At 36.0% G+C, this 17,770-nt stretch overlaps 1 long non-coding RNA gene across 2 annotated transcripts in view; it reads left to right on the forward strand.

Moving 5' to 3' along the window:
- Window positions 1–271: 271 nt before the first annotated feature.
- The window catches only part of LOC125129348 (uncharacterized), a 66,318-nt gene continuing 48,819 nt past the window's right edge, over window positions 272–17,770 (forward strand). The window contains exons 1-4 of one of the 2 annotated variants that reach the window (XR_007135462.1): window positions 272–355; window positions 2,534–2,587; window positions 3,664–3,692; window positions 4,697–4,771. This is a non-coding gene — a long non-coding RNA (uncharacterized LOC125129348). The remainder of the gene's footprint in view (window positions 356–2,533; window positions 2,588–3,663; window positions 3,693–4,696; window positions 4,772–17,770) is intronic. The other variant, XR_007135463.1, reaches the window with a different exon arrangement.

The following is a 17,770-nucleotide window of genomic DNA, read 5'->3' on the forward strand; positions in this document are numbered from 1 at the left end:
CTTCCCTGCCTCAAGGCCCGGCTCCCTTCCCGGCTGTCTCCGGCAATGCCAGATAAACTACCTAAGGAAATCTTGGCCTCGCTGACATACTTTTCCCCTGACCTGGCTCTGCTCTTTCCCACTATCTCCTAGGTTCGTTGTAAATTATCTCTTCAAGATATAAAGGGAAATAGCGATAGGAATAAGGGTGGAAATAAACAGGCAGTAAAGAAGAGGCTACGAGTCGGAGGACCTAACTGTCAAGAGGGGCTCTCCGTAAATTTACTGGGGCGGAGCCTTCTACCTGGTGGTCTTGGACATTTGTACTTCGGGCCTGCAGAGGTTTCTCACAAGACTGCACTGAAAGCATCTGCAGGTCGACTTAAGCACACTCAGATTTATTATCTAATTAGAGAGAATGATTTCAGAGGATGGGGCTTAATAGTGGAAAAGGAACAGACACGTTTGACAGCATAGCTAGTTGTCCCGCAGGCTGTAGCGTCTCCCGGTTTCTGTTAATTGGGTGTTGGTTCTTTGATGTTTTGTGAATCATTATCGATAATCTGTAATCTCTCTCCTAAGGGATGTCAAAATTTCTTTCGTTAAAAGTGATCTTTCGTCTGTTTTTCCGTTCAGAGAAGACAATGTAAAATGTCGCTACTGGGGGATGGGAAAACATTTCTTAGGCTTCTCCCGCTTGGAATCTCGATTGCAATGTACTAGTAAGACCTTCCAATTTCTCATTTTAAGCAATATTTCAGAGATTTAAAAATGCGAGCGTTGTTAAAGTACATATAGTCAGGATGATTTAAAAGAAACCACTTATTTAATTTTTCAGGTTTCTCTTCTCACTGTTTTGCATTTTAAAACACAGTTATTTTGGCTTACATTTAAAAATCCCATGGGTGGCATTTGGCTTTAGTGTGCCAATATTTTAAAACAGAATAAAGGAGTAGGCTAAAAATAAAATACTAAGAAACGATTTGGAATGAGTATTTGAGACTTAAATAGGTGATTAGAAGATGGGATGTTTGGAATTCTCTTTGTAACTTTTAAGCTTTTATACTCTAAAAGGATTTTTGAAATATAGGTGTCCACAAACACTTCATTTTAAATGTGGACTCATTTTCCCTAGCATTTAAAAGTTAAAATGTCATCCAAAAGGATTGGAAGGAGACAGCTTCATCCAGTTTTTGAACTTAGACTAAAAAAAAAAAAAAATTAAGATTATCTAGCTCCGAAATAATAGATGGGGATCAGTACTAGTCTGATAGTTAATTCAGTTCTCCATTTTCAGGCATCAGCCATCTAGTTCCATCTAATAAAAACGAACCACTTGTATGACGTATGTTAAATGTTATATACACACTTTCTTTAGCTCAATCTAGGTGGATTTTAAGAATTGTCAATAATCTTAATAGATATAGAAATTAAAGTATTTTAAAATACCTTAAAATATTTTAAAAAGGATATTATTATAAATTTTGTCCTCCTTTGCCTGATAATATTTGTCTTAAATCTACTTAGTCTGATGTTCATATGTCATTCTAATTTTCTTTTGAATAATGTTAGCATTGTTAGCATGGTATATCTTTTTTTTTTTCTTTTAATCTACTTGTACCTTTCTTTTAGGCAACTTTGTTCTTGCTTTTCTATCCAATAGAACAATCTCTGCTTTTTAATTTGTGTTTATATCATTTACATTTAATATGATTGTTATGTTTAGGTCTTAAACCTCTAAGCTAAGCCTTAAACCTTAAACTAAAACATTCTAGTCTTTGATTTCACTTTGTTTCATCTGTTGTTTGTTCCCTTTCCCCATCTTTTTTTTAAGTAATTACTGATATTTTATTTTATTTTTCAATAGTTATTTCCCCAATACAATTTTTTTTCTACTGTACAGCATGATGACCCAGTTACACATACCTGTACACATTCTATTTTTGCACATTATCATGTTCCATCATAAGTGACTAGACAGAGTTCCCAGTGCTACACAGCAGGATCTCATTGCTAATCCATTCCAAAGGCAATAGTTTGTATCTTTTAACCCCAAGCTCCCCAACCACCCCTCTCCCTCACCCTTCTCCTTGGCAACAAGAAGTCTGTTCTGCAAGTGCATGATTTTCTTTTCTGTGGAAAGGTTTATTTGTGCCTTTGGTTAGATTCCAGATATAAGTGATAACATATGGTATTTGTCATTCTCTTTCTGACTTACTTCACTCAGAATGAGAGTCTCTAGTTCCATCCATATTGCTGCAAATGGCATTATTTCGTTCTTTTTTAAGGCTGAGTAGTATTCTATTGTGTATATACACCACATCTTCCTAATGACTTCTTCCATTTTTTTTAGTCTCTATTTTATTGATTTCCTCCTTTATCTTTATGATTTCCTTCCTTCTGCTGACTTTAGGTTTTGTTTGTTCTTCTTTTTCTAATTCATTTAGGTGTTGGGTTAAGTTGTCAATTTGAGATCTTTTTTTGTATTAAATTAAAAAAATGATTATTTTTCCTTTGGTAACTTATTAGGTATAATTCTGTTTTGTTATTTCAGTGGTTGCTTTAACATCATAATATACATCATTAACTTATCACAGTTGACCTTCAGGTAATAAATATACCACTTTGCATATAGTATAAGAAACTACAAATATATATTCTATTTCAGTGCTGGCTTTTATGTTATTGTTTTCATGCATTTAACTTATATGTGCTATAAACCTCACAATGCATTGTTATTTTCATTTAAACAGTTGCTTTTTAAAAGATTTAAGTGGAATTCCTTCATGGCTCAGCAGTAACAGACCCGACTAGTATCCATGAGGACATGAGTTTGATCCCTGGCCTTGCTCAGTGGGTTAAGGATCTGGCATTGCTGTGAACTGTGGTGTAGGTCTCAGGTACAGCTTGGAACCTGAGTTGTACCTGAGTTGCTGTGGCTGTGGCGTAGCCAGCAGCTATAGTTTTCGATTTGACCCCTAGCCAGGGAACTTCCATATGCTGTGGGTGCAGCTATAAAGAAAAAAAAAAAAAAAAAAAGATCTAAGTATGAAAGTCTTATATATATATGCCCATATAGATACAAATTTCTGTGTTCTTCATTCTGTATGCAGATCCATTTTTCCATCAGGTGTAATTTTCCTTCTTCCTAAGAGGCTTCTTTTAACATTCCTTATTGTACAGGTCTGCTGTTGATGAATTCAGCTTTCATATATATAAAAAAGATTTTCTTGTCTTTTTTTTGTGCTTGAATGTGCAAAAAAGTTTTATTCATATTAGGCAAAATACTGGCAACAATCCCAATGTCTATTGCTTGATGACTGGATAACCAAATTGTTATATCCATGTGATGGAATACTATTCAGTAATAAAAAAGGATAAAGTACTATATAATTGACATATAGCACTATATAAGTTTAAGGTGTAGAGCCTAATGATTTGATTTCATATATCATGAAATGTTTATCTTAATAAGTTTAGTGAACATCCATCATCTCATATAGATACAAAATTTAAGAAATAGAAAAAATTTTTTGCTTGTGATGAGAACTCTCAGGCTTTACTCTCAACAATTTTCATATATAACATGCAGCAGTGTTAATAATATTTATCATGTGCATTATATCCCTAGTACTTATGTATATTATAACTGGAAATTTGTACCTTTTGATTGTCTTCATCCAGTTCTCCTCCCCCCCCACCTCCTGCCTCTGGTAAGCACAAATCCTGTCTTTTTCTGTGAGTTTGTTTATTTGTTTTTAAAGTATAATTGACCTATAACACTGTGTTTATTCTTGTTACACAACATAGTGATTTGATATTTCTTTCATTGCAAAATGATCACAATAAGTCTAGTTATGATATGTCACCATACCAAAGAAATTACATAGTAGTTGATTATAATCTTCACACTGTACATTTCATACCAGTGACTCATTTAAATATTTTGTCATTGAAAGATATTTCACTAAGAATTTTATATTTTTATATTTTAATACTTTATGCCATAAAATTCTAGCTAGACTTTTTCTTTCAGTACTTTCCAGATGCTGCTCCATGGCTTCTAGTTTGCATTGTTTCTGATGAGAAAGCTATCATCTTCATCTTTGTTTCCTGATATATAATGTATCTTTTTTTCTCTGTTAGCTTTTAGATTTTTAGTTTATTACTGTTTTTGAACAATTTGAATATAATGTTCCATGGTGTAGATTTCTTCATATTTCCTGTGCATGGAGGCTATTTGAAATTCTTGGATGTGTGGGTTTATAGTTTTCATAATATTTGAACATTTTCTGGCCATTATGTCTTCAAATATATTTTATGTCTTCCCTCTCTCTTCTTTTGGAGTTTCCATTACACATTTGTTAGACACTTACTGATGCTCTTTTTCATTTTTAACATGTTTTTTCCTTCCTTTTGTCTCATTTTGTCTCAGTTTATGTTGCTGTGTCTTAAAGTTCACTAGTATTTTCTTCTCCAGTGTCTAACCTTCTATTTATCCCATTGAGTGTGTTTTTTTTATCACAGACATTGTAGTTTTCATGTATGGATGTTTTATTCGGATGTTTTTATAGTTTAGTGTCTGTCCTTAACTTTTTAAAGAAATGAAATACAGTAATGAAAATATTAATGTCCGTATCTGATGGTTCTAAGATCTGTGTTCTGAGTCAGTTTCAGTTGATTAATTCTTTTCTTCATTATAATTCATATTTTCCAGCTTATTTGCATGCTGCATAATCTTTGATTTTATTCAAGATGTGAATTTTATCTTTTGGGGTGCTAGTTAGGAGAGGTAAGTGAGAAAATATTTTTGTTTATGGCTACATTGCAAGTAACTAGAACAGTGCCTTAGATGGCGGCTCAATCAATAAAATGGATGGACGGATGAATCGGGGTATGCTGGTGGCCAATTGGAGGAACCAGAAGATTAGAGGGCAACAATATGTTGTAGACAGCGTATTCACTATGAAGTGAATGCCTATACCAAGGCAATTGAGTCTTGACTGCATGATGTCCTGGCTTTAGGATGTCTTTTCCATCTACATTTGAATACGGTTGTAATTGGATTTCAGAATTCCTCTTAATGTAGGAAATCATACTGACTCCAAGATAATACTAGAAGACCAAATTTCTCTTTCCTTTTTTATATGCTATTTTCACTGTTTTTTTTTTTTTTGCCTTTTTAGGGCCGCACCTGTGACATATGGAAGTTCCCTGGCTAGGGGTCAAATCAGAGCTGTAGCTGCCAGCCTATACCACAGCAGCAGCAATGCCAGATCTGAGGCCAGTCTGCGACCTACACTACAGTTCATGGCAATGCCAGATCCTTAACCCACTGAGCGAGGCCAGAGAATTGAACCTGCATCCTCGTGGATACTAGTTGGGTTCATTATTGCTGAGCCACAATGGGAACTCTTTCACTGGAATATTTTAAATATGTTTCTCAATGAAGAGTCAATTCCTTTTCATTACACTAGTATTTCAAGCATTTTTAAGAAGTGAAAATGCATTAAAGTATTAACTGGAACTTCTGGGCAAATAGCTCCCATGTTTAGTCTTCAGTTTAATTACTATGTAATTCTGCCAGCTTTCTCCAGAAATAATTGACCGAATGAAGTAATTTTATTGGATATTTACAAACACTGTGACTTATAAAGGTCTGTGAAGTCCCATTTGGCTTGGAAATGACTGAGGCTGACCTGGCAGTGCACAACAGTTATTTCGGGCTTAGCATATTTTCATAGTCACCAACCCAGGAAGATACTGGGAAGGAAACAGAGTAAGGTAAAATGTTTGGCCTTTATGCTCAGTCCTAGTTTTGTAATTTTAGCTGTAAGTTTGCTTTAAAATGAGAGAGTAAAGCCTTGAAGTGTTGGATCGTGATTTCTGTGTGTGGTTGTTAGAATATCTTGTTAAACTATGAGTAGCCTGGAAGAAATTTTCAAAGCTTTGAGGATCAATAGTCAAAGCTTAAACATTGGTTTGTCAATCATGGGAGACATGAATTACCAAGGTCACTCTATGAGTGGTACTGATTTAATATTCTGTAATAAAGTGCTTTTGTTTTGGATTAAATAATAGGGCTTGATTTTGAAGGCATGATATCAAACTAGAGAGCAGACTCTTTCAAAGTGGGCTATTCATGGTCTTAAAATATTGAGAAGTGTGGAGAGTGGAAGCAGGACTATTGGGTAAGGTGTTTATTTAAAAAAAAAAAAAAGAATAGTAGATGTGATAAATGTCCTAAAAGGAGTTCTAAAAAGTGAGATGGTTGAAGCCACTGTACTTATGAAGCATAGAAGGAAGGAATCTACTTTTAGTTCTTATTCAGATCTATATTTTAACTATACAGGAAGATGAATACCTCTCTCTCAAAGGTGACCTGAGAGTAATCTAAAGTGAATTTTAGTCTGTCATATCATTGATAATTTAAGTTCAGCTCTCAATCACAATGTATATATTTGGTGAAAACCTCTTGAGCTGTTTTCAGTCTTATAGGGTAACAGCAAATTTTGCAGGGTATAAAGATTATACAGTTTTGTGGGGCTTCCTTAAGAAAAAAAGAATATAGTGTTATCAATGCAAACTTATTTTCGGGGACCTGAAAGCCTCAATCAAGTGGAAGGCCCCCAAGCCTGAACTTCAGTAGCTTCAGGTGGTCAATGTGCTTCTAAACAAGTTTCATTTCATTTATATAGGATGAAAAGTTCATGTAAGTGTAACTAGAATTCCAGAATGGTGGAAAAAGGAGTGGATTGGGATTTAAGATTTGTGTTGTAAACTGGGCTGGTTGATACATTTCATTGTTCATTTATGGAGTGTGGCATTATAAATGGCCTTATGGAAATGACTGTAAATACAAGAACCTGTACTTAAGGAATAAAACATTCCATGCTCAATTGAATTTAGGAAATAGTACCCCTCTTAGTGAGAGACAGTAGACTCTGGCATATTAGTGGCTCTGAGAAATGTTGCTGTTGACAAACACATCACATAAACCCACACAGTTTAACTTTGCTTATTTCAGTTTTTAACTCTTTTTGTCTTTTAATATGTGTAACACATAGCACCATTACCTGGAAGGCATTTTGAGAAATGCTGCTGTGGAAGAATTATCTCTTTCAACCTCCTTAACTGTTGCAGGTGTTCTTAGAGTTTCCTCCTTGGCCAAGTGGAAACTGTCAATCTTTTTTTTATTATTATTACCCAATGAGTTTAATACATTTATAGGTGTACAATGATCGTCACAGTTGAATTTTATAGGATTTCCATCCCATACCCCCAGCACATCCCCAACCCCCCAAACTGTCTCCTTTGGAAACCATAAGTTTTTTAAAGTCTGTGAGTCAGTGTCTGTTCTGCAAAGAAGTTCATTGTGTCCTTTTTTCAGATTCCATGTCAGTGATAGCATTTGATGTTGGTGTCTCGTTGTCTGACTGACTTCACTTACTTAGCATGATAATTTCTAGGTCCATCCACGTTGCTAAAAAATGCCAGTATTTTGTTCCTTTTAATTGCTGAGTAATACTCCATTGTGTATATGTACCACATCTTCTTGATCCACTCCTCTGTTGATGGACATTGAGGTTGTTTCCATGTCTTGGCTATTGCAAATAGTGCTGCAGTGAACATTGGAGTACATGTGTCTTTTTGAGTCATGGTTTTCTCTGGGTAGATGCCCAGGAGTGGGATTGCTAGATCAAATGGTAGTTCTATTTTTGGTTTTCTGAGAAATCTCCATCCTGTTTTCCACAGTGGTTGCACCAATTTACAATCCCACCAACAGTGTAATAGAGTTCTTTTTTCTCCATACCCTCTCCAGCACTTATTGTTTGTAGACTTTTTGATGATGGCTATTCTGGCTGGTGTAAGGTGGTACCTCATCGTGGTTTTGATTTGCATTTCTCTAATAATGAGTGACACTGAACATCTTTGATGTGTTTTTTGGCCATCTGTATGTCTTCTTTGGAGAATTGTCCATTTAGATCTTCTGCCCATTTTTTGATGGGGTTGTTTGATGTTTTGGTATTGAGTAGTAGGAGGTGTTTATAAATTTTGGAGATTAATCCCTTGTCATTTGCTTCATTTGCAGATATTTTCTCCCATTCTGTGGGTTGTCTTTTTATTTTGTTTAGGGTTTCCTTTGCTGTGCAGAAACTTGTAAGTTTAATTAAGTCCTATTTGTTTATTTTTGTTTTTACTGTCATTACTCTAAGAGGTGGATCTGAGATGTTGCTCTCATTTATGTTGGAGAGTGTTTGGCCTATGTTTTCTTATAAGAGTTTTATAGTATCTGGTCTTATATCTAGGTCTTTAATCCATTTGGAGTTTATTTTTGTGTATGGAGTTAGGGAGTGTTCTAATTTCATTCTTTTACATGTAGCTGTCCAGTTTTCCCAGCACCACTTATTGAAACAGGCTGTCTTTTCTCCATTGTATATTCTTGCCTCCTTTGTCGTAGATTAGTTGGCTGTAGGTGTGTGGGTTTAATTCTGGGCTTTCTATCCTATTCCACTGATCTATATTTCTGTCTTTGTGCCAGTACCATATGGTTTTGAAGACAGTTGATTTGCAGTATAGTCTGAAGTCAGGGAGCCTGATTCCTCCAACCCCATTTTTCATTTTCAGGATGTCTTTGGCTATTCTGGGTCTTTTGTGCTTCCAAACAAACTTTAAAATATTTTGTTCGAGTTCTGTGAAAAATGTCCTTGGTAATTTCATAGGGATGAATTTAATCTGTAGATTGCCTTGGGTAGTATAGTCATTTTGATAATATTGACTCTTCCAATCCAAGAGCATGGTATGTCTTTTCATCTATTTGTGTCATCTTTGATTTCTTTCATCATTGTCTTATAGTTTTCAGAGAACAGGTCTTTTGTCTTTTTAGGTAGGTTTACTCCTAGGTATTTTATTCTTTTGGATATGATGGTAAATGGGATTGCTTCCCTAATTTCTCTTTCTGATCTTTCATTGTTAGTATGTAGAAGTGCCATCAATGTCTGTGTGTTAATTTTGTATCCTGAGACTTTGCCAAATTCATTGATGAAGTCTAACAGTTTTCTGGTAGAGTCTTTAGGATTCTCTAGGTATAGTATCATGTCATCTACAAATAGTGATAGTTTTACTTATCCCTTTCCAATATGGTTTCCTTTTATTTCTTTTACTTCTCTGATTGCTGTGGCTAGGACTTTCAAAACTATGTTGAATAGTAGGGGAAGAGCAGACATCCTTGTCTTGTTCCTGATCTCAGTGGGAATTCTTTCAGCTTTTCACCATTGAGAATGATATTAGCTCTGGGTTTGTCATAAATGGCCTTTATTATGTTGAGGTAGGTTCCCTCTGCCCACTTTCTGAAGGGTTTTTATCAGAAATGGGTTGGATTTTGTCAGAGGCTTTTTCTGCGTCTTTTGAGAGGATCATATGGTTTTTATTCTTCAGTTTGTTAATATGGTGTCTCACACTGATTGATACGCAGATATTGAAGAATCCTTGCATTCCTGGGATAAATCCCACTTGATCATGATATACAATCCTTGTAGTGTATTGTTGGATGTGGTTTGCTAGTATTTTGTTGAGGATTTTTGCATCGATGTTTAATCAGTGATATTGGCCTGTAGTTTTCTTTTCGTGTGGATTCTTTGTTTGGTTTTGGTATCAGGGTGATGGTGGCCTCATAGACTGAGTTTGGGAGTGTTCCTTCCTCTGCAATTTTTTGGAATAGTTTCAGAAGGATAGGTGTTAGCTCTTTAAATGTTTGATAGAATTCGCCTGTGAAGCCATCTGGTCCTGGACTTTTGTTTGTTGGAAGTTTTTTAATCACCATTTTAATTTCAGTACTTGTGATTGGTCCATTCAGCTTTTCTATTTCATCTTGGTTTTAGTCTTGGAAGATTGCACCTTTTTAAGAATTTGTCCATTTCTTCTAGGTTTTCCGTTTTATTGGTGTACAGTTGTATATAGTAGTTCCTTATGATCCTTTGTATTTCTGTGATGTCTGTTGTTACTTCTCCTTTTTCATATCTAATTTTATTGATTTGAGTCCTCTCTCTTTTTCTTGATAAGTCTGGATAAGGGTATATCAATTTCCTTGATCTTTTCAAAGAACCAACTTTTCGTTTCATTGATCTTTTCTGTGGTTTTCTTTGTTTCTATTTCATTGATTTCTGCTCTGATCTTTATGATTTCTTTCCTTCTACTAACTTTAGGTCTTGTCTGTTCTCTCTCTAGCTGCTTTAGATATAAAGGTAGCTTGTTTATCTGAGCTTTTCCTTGTTTCCTGAGGTGGGCTTGTATTGCTATAAACTTTCCTCTTAGAATGGCTTTTGCTGCATCCCATAGGTTTTGGAGTGTTGTAGCTTTGTTGTCATTTGCTTCTAGGTATTTTTTAATTTCTTTAGTGATCCATTGGTTGTTTAGTAGCGTGTTGTTTAGTCTTTACGTGTTTGTGCTTTTTGTAGTTTTTTTTTTTTGTTTTTGATTTCCAATATGTAGCATTGTGGTCAGAAAAGATGCTTGATATGATTTCAATTTTCTTAAAGTTACTTAGGTTTGATTTGTAGCCCAGGATGTGATCAGTCTTAGAGAATGTTCCATGTGCACTTGAGAAGAATGTGTATTCTGTTGCTTTTGGATAGAATGCCCCATAAATATCTATTAAGTCCATCTGTTCCAATGCTTTGTTCAGGACCTGTGTTTCCTTATTGATTTTCTGTCTGGATGATCTGTCCATTGCTATAAGTTGAGTGTTAAAGTCCCCCACTATTGTTGCGTTATTGTTGATTTTTCCTTTTAAGGTTGTTAGCAGTTGCCTTATATATTGTGGTGAACCTGTGTTGGGTTTGTAGATATTTAAAATTATTATATTTTCTTCTTGGATTGATCCTTTGATCATTAAGTAGTTACCTTCCTTGTCCCTTAAAATATTCTTCATTTTAAAGTCTATTTTGTCTGATTTGAGTATTGCTACTCCAGCTTTCCTTTGATTCTTGTTTGCATGGAATATATTCTTCCGTCCTCTCACTTTCAATTTGTATGTGTCCCTGAAGTGAAATGGGTCTCTTGAAGACAGCATATATATAGGTCTTGTTTTTGTATCCATTCAGCCAGTCTGTGTCTTTTGGTTTGGGCGTTTAGTCCATTAACATTTAAGGTAATTATTGATATGTATGTTCTTATTGCCGTTTTATTAATTATTTGGATTTGTTTTTGATGCTCTTTTTCTTCCCTTCTTCTCTTGTTCTCTCCTCTTGTGGTTTGATGACTATCTTTAGTGTTGTATTTGAGTTGATTTGTCTTATTTGTTCGTGTATCAATTGTAGATTTTTGGTTTGCAGTTATTCTGAAATTTTAATATAAGAGTCTATATGAGATTGTTTTAAGTTGTTGGTCTCTTAATTGCAAGGGCATCTCCATTGTCCTGCATTTGTACCCTCCTCTTCTCACAATTTCTGATTTTGGTGCCATAGTTGTGTGTGGATTATTTCCTATCTTTACTGTATATATACCCTTACTGGTGAGCCTTGTCATTTGTGGTATTTTTGTTCTGGTTGTGGCCTTTTCTTTTCTGCCTAGGGAAGTTCCTTTAGTGTTTGTTGTAAAGTTGGTTTAGTGTTGCTGAATTCTTAGCTTTTGCTTATCTGTGAAGCTTTTGATTTCTCCTTCAAATCTGAATGAGAGCCTTGCTGGGTAAAGTAATCTTGGTTGGAGGTTTTTTCCTTTCATCCTGTTAAGTATATTATGCCACTCCCTTCTGGCCTGCATAGTTTCTGCTGGAAAATCTACCGATAACCTTATTGGGGTTCTGTGGTATATTATTTGTTTCTTTTCCCTAGCTGCTTTTTTTTTTGCCTTTTCTAGGGCCACTTCCACAGCATATGGAGTTTCCCAGGCTACGGGTCCAATTGGAGCTTTAGCCACTGGCCTACACCAGAGCCACAGCAACACGGGATCTGAGCTGTGTCTGCGACCTACACCACAGCTCACAGCAACACTGGATCCTTAACCCACTGAGCAAGGTCAGGTATCGAACCTGCAACCTCATGGTTCCTAGTCAGATTCGTTAACCACTGCGCCACAATGGAACTCCTTCCCTAGCTGCTTTCAATATTTTCTCATTGCCTTTAATTTTGGTCAATTTGAGTAATGTGTCTTGGGGTGTGTCTCCTTGGGTTTATTTTATATAGTACTTGTTGGGCTTCCTGGATTTGAGTGAGTAGTTCCTTTCCCATGTTAGGGAAGTTTTTGGCTGTTATCTCTTTGAATATTTTTTCTGTCCCTTTCTTTCTCTCTTGTCCTTCTGGCACCTATATAACATGGATGTTGGTGCGTTTAACATGGTCCCAGAGTTCTCTGAGACTCTCTTCATTGTTTTTCAATCTTTTTTCTCTTTTCTGTTCTGCATTGGTGATTTCCCTAGTATGTCCTCCATCTTGCTTATTTGTTCTTCTGCCTCCTGTATTCTGCTGTTGGCTGCTTCTGATGAATTTTTATTTAAGTTACTGTATTTTGCATCTCTTCTTGTTTAAGTTTTATATCTTGTGTCTCTTTGCTCAGTGTTTCCTGTAAATTATTCGTCTTTGCCTCCAGTTTATTTCAAATGTCTTGCATCATCTTCAGCATCAACAGTCTAAAGTCTTTTTCCTGGAGGCTGAGAATCTCCTGATCACTTAGCTGTTTTTCTGAGTTTTTTTCTTTTTCTCTCCTCTGAGTTATAGTTCTCTGTCTTTTCATTTTTATAGGTTTTTGGTGTTGTGAACTTTTTGCAGACGATAGAGTTGTAGCATCTCTTACCTTTGGCATCTGCCCCCCTTGTGGCTGAAGTTTGTATGGGGGCTTGCTGTAGGCTTCCTGATGGGAGGGATTGATGCCTGCCCAGTGTTAGGTGGAGCTGATTCCTATCCCTCTGGTGGGTGGGGCTTTGTCTCTGGTATGAGATTAGAGGCGTCTGTGTGCCTGTGTGGTCTTTAGGCAGCCTGTTTACTGATGGGCAGGGCTGCGATACCACCTGGATTGTTGTTTGGCTGGGGGCTTCTCAGCAATAATGGGTGGAGCCAGATTTTCCCAAAATGGCCACCTCCAGAGAAAGGCACATTGAGGAATATTCCCGAGAGCTTTGCTTACAACGTCCTTCCCCCACAACAAGACCCATTCACCCCTGTTTTTCCAGGAGGTCCTCCAAGAATTGCAGTCAGGTCTGACCTAGATTCCTTTGGAAACTTTGCTTCCCCCTGGGACCCAGTGCATGTGAAAGTGTGTGCGCCTTTTAAGAATGGGGTCCCCATTTCCGCCACTGCTGTGGAGCTCTTGCACACAAGCCGCACTGGCCTTCAATGCCAGATGCTCTGGGGGCTCTTTCTCCCAGTTGCAGATCCCCACACATGAGGGTTTGATGTGGGGCTCAAAACTCTCACTCCTGTAGGTGAGTCTCTGTGAACCAGTTACTTTCCAGTCTGTGGGACTTCCTATCCGGGAGGTATGGGGTTGCTTATATCACATAATCACCCCTCTTACCTCTTGATGTGGCCTCCTCCCTATCTCCTGGAGTAGGATATCTTTTTTAAGATTTCCGGTCCATGTGAGTGAAGATTGCGCAGCCTTTGGTTGTAAATTTTGTTGTTTTTAGTTAAGCTTCAGTCCTTCTATTCCACCATCTTAATCCCCCAGCCCATAACATCTATTTGATTGAAACGATATAGCTCTTCTGGCCTCTGCAGTTCCTTAACAACACTGACTCACGTTGTTGCATCACCCATCCCATGGTCTGTGAACATTAGATTCCAGTGACCTTCAAAAGTTGGTACTGTGCTTTGTGGATGAGGGCCTCTAGCCAGAGCATGCAGAAAAATGTGAGCAAGCCCTTATTTCCAGATCATGTTAAATTTACCTGGAACTGTCATTCTTAAAGGAATCAATATTCTAAGCAGTACATATAGGCAGACTTGCACAGTTGGACTGGGTCAGCAGCTCTTATTTAATGGTACCACCCATTAAGCAGAGATTGGCAGTGGGGCGTGAGTAGGTGCTTAACAGGGATGGAAGGACTGGTCCTTCACAACCCAGGCTTGTTCTTCATGATTCCCTAAAATAACCCTTTAAGCATCTTTCAGACTTCTTTAATGAGCTCTCTGCTTTGGTAGTGTTTCCTTCTGTGCTTGTTTGTAGAGGTCACTACACTTGCATGGGAATACCACCCAAGGAATGTGTGCAGTGGTTGCAAGAGGGAGATTCTGCCCCTTCTTCAGAGCATTTCTGAATTTAGAGGCCTGAAAGGAAGTCTTTTTGCCAAGTGTGGTTTGGAATTCAAACTTAATGCCAGAGCCACCACACCTTTTTTAGCGCAATTACCGCTTAACCAAACATTTCTGAGTTCTTTAAAATGGGTCCCCTTCGTCACTTAAATATTTTAGTATTTAAAATATTTAAATACTAAATATTTCAGCTCTTCTCTGAACTTTGTCTAAGTTTTACACAATTTTAGTAATAAAGTGCTCTGTAGGGAATGCAGTGTCCAGGTGCAGTGACCTTGCCAGAGCATTTGGTGCGGTGGGAGAGAGCAAGAGAAAGATAACAGCCACCCAATATCCCTCAGGCTCTCCTAAATGAATGGCAGCTTTCCAACAAATAGAGCTGAGCTTACCATAAATGCATAGGTGAGTAGACTAGAAATTGCCCTTTCCTTGATTCAGGTGGAAGAAAAGCCCGTGGCCTGCCAGCAAGTAGTGAGTGTATGTGCAAAGTTGAAATCCTTCACTTGAAATGACATGGTAGCCCTACTTAACAATGATATTCTAAAGCAGAGGCTGAGAAGTTCTTAACAGGGATATTTTGAGGAAGGCAATGGCCTAACCTGAAAGTTACTATTGTTCTATCTTTTTTCAGTATTTATGCCATACTTGTATAAATCAGATCATTGAAATATTGTTTATCATCTTTGTTTTCTCATTTTTTAAATCTGAAAGGAAATCTGATGGAATTGAAGTCACTTCAAGTTGAATGATTTCCTCAATGGTCAGGGAATGGAAAAGTCAGAATGGTACCCTGTATATGTGTGACTTCAAACCCTGTACTTTTCACTTAACTCTAAACAAACTAGCAAACCAAACAAAAACATTCCCACCCCTGTATCCTATAACACTGGTTCAGAAATAGACTTTTTGGCAAGTCTTTGGCCTTTTAATTTAGTTACAGTATCTTTTGTGTCCATTATTTAAAAAAATCTTATAGTCATTGGTTCACTTTTTTTTTTTTTCCCGGATAACTCTCTTTTATACCAAAAGTGAAATTCCAAAGATATCAGCACCTGGTACTAAAGTAAAAGTAAGTTATATCAGAGTTTGTTGGGCTTCTGGGAGACCTTAATAAGGATTTTTAAGGTTTAAATACAAAAGTCAATAATAAATTTCTGAAAAATATACTGTACTCATTTCTTGATATTTGGGACACTTAAACAAGAATTTAACAATCTAATTCTAGGGCTAATTAAGCATGTGTATAATGGACCACCCTAAGAAATATATTAATAAGTCATTCATGCATGAAACTGCATATCTCTGTAGCAACTAATATTTGAACTATATTTACAATGCAGAAGTGTTACTATAAAACAAAACTAAGCAAAGAGAACCATGCCAGAAGGAGTATAATATTTAATGACAAATATGCATATAATGTATCCTTTTAAAAATACTTTTTTATAATCATGAGAACATAAGATTTTGACCAAAACGTTACTATTTCCCACAACCCTGGAAGGTCACTTGCTATTAACATTCTCAGTTCACTGCTGCTAACATGAGGTCACGTGCTGTCAGTATAGGAATTGGGCATTTGTTCCAAGCTCCATGTTCTATTATGGAATCTCCCTAATCATTGCAGAATGACTATTATCAATAAGAAATCTATAATCAAGTGAGGATTTAGAGAGAATAGGATATTAAATATTGCACTCTGGATTATTCTTCCCTTCTGTAGTCTAATAACTCTTTGTATCAGCCCTATCCATCTCTGGAGACTGAGTTCTAGAGATCTTTGAACACAGCTGGACTCTCAGGTAGTTTGGTCTTCAGGGACTGACAGACTTAAAATAACTTTGAATAGTTAAGTTTGACCACGTGTGAAATGGCAGTTGCCTTTTAATTTTAATGGAATATTTTAGAGCATTTTTATGGAAAAGCTCTTAAAGTTCTTTTTTTTTTTTCACTACCTTAATGAAAGGGGAAAATGTGTTGCTGTTGCTATTATTTTTTGTAATAAATTTAAAGCAGTTCCTGCAAATCTTAACAAGTAGAATCAAATATTTAATGCTTTTGGCAAAACACCTTTGTAAAATTTCCAGAGCAAAATAAACCATTCTGCATTTAAACTTCTTTGAATAAAACATTCTGAATTTCTAAGAGGACTTACATCATGTACCAATATTTCCAAGTTAATTTAGTATGTGGAATCATCAAACCACAGTACAACAATAGTTATTCTTTTTCATATGAAAAGATTTATGCTCAAAATTTTAAACCAGGACAGAAAGCTAGTTCACAAAAAAAGGAATATTATATGTAGAAACACACTTTTTTTGCACTGTATTTCTTTTATGTATTTAAATCAGGGTGTCTTCAGATACCTGCTTTTGAAATAAGCTGCATTGTAAAAGATGTTGACACTCTAACTCTGGAATTTCACCAAGACTGATTATTTTAAACCAGAGGCTATGATTTGCTGCAGGTTTAACAAAAGACTCCCCAGAAAGAAAGAAAAAAGAAAAAAAGCCAACACCCACCTTGATTTATTGATTCCCATTGTGTAAACATGAAATGTGGAGTTAAGAGACATGTACCCTCAACTCTCAACAGTTGATGCCAGCCTGCTCCAGCAGATCATTGAAGAGAGGTTCTTTTATACTTGCTAAACATATAATTTAGAAACCATCAGTTATAAAGGTCAAAGTTTAAAGGAAAAAAATTGATTTAACTGGGTAGGATGGACTAGTACTGTTTCTTTGGGCAAATATCACCTGGGAAAGCCTTGACAGCATTTAGTCACCTTATCAGATGGAGAATTTTGAGCAAATGCCTAGTTTTGAACTTTAGGTAGCTATTAAATAAGTCACTTGGCAAAATGAATGAAAATAAAAAAAAGTTTTGTGGTCATTTTTTATTTATGTTACTTATTCATAAAGACTTTTGTTCTACTCTAAATAAACTTTGATCTGGATCCCTTAAAACAATCATCATTTGTATGACAGAATGCTGAAATGTTTTTTGGAAAGAGATCTTCTAGGAAAATATTAAAATAATTATTGCTAACATTTATTTTGGCATTCTGTTCTAAGAGTTTCTCATGATTACTTCATTGAATCCTCACAACAGCATTCTTCTTATCTCTCCAATTTTGCAGGAGGAAACTGAGGAACACAGAGTTTAGGTAATTTTTCCAAGGTGGCACAGGTAGTAATTGGGATTAACCCAGGCAATCTAATACACGACTTTGTGCTCTTAATGCACACTTTACCTTCAAGTATTGTTTTTGTTTGATTTTTTTGTTTATTTTTTTAAGATTACTGTAGTTAGCCAATCACTTCGAATATTGAAAAACTGTTTCTTTTAGGTAATTGAATTTACATTAGGTTGAATATATGTGGATAAGAGATACAGAGAAGCTGTCATTAATATTCAGAAGGACAGTTTGTAATTAAGGTTAAGACATTTCTGGGCCAGATAATATTTGGATTATATCTATATAATATGTATGTGTATATATATATATATATATATATATATATATGTATGTATATATATAT

The sequence above is a fragment of the Phacochoerus africanus genome, chromosome 6, assembly GCF_016906955.1.
Source record: "Phacochoerus africanus isolate WHEZ1 chromosome 6, ROS_Pafr_v1, whole genome shotgun sequence".
Taxonomy (NCBI): Eukaryota; Metazoa; Chordata; class Mammalia; order Artiodactyla; family Suidae; genus Phacochoerus; species Phacochoerus africanus.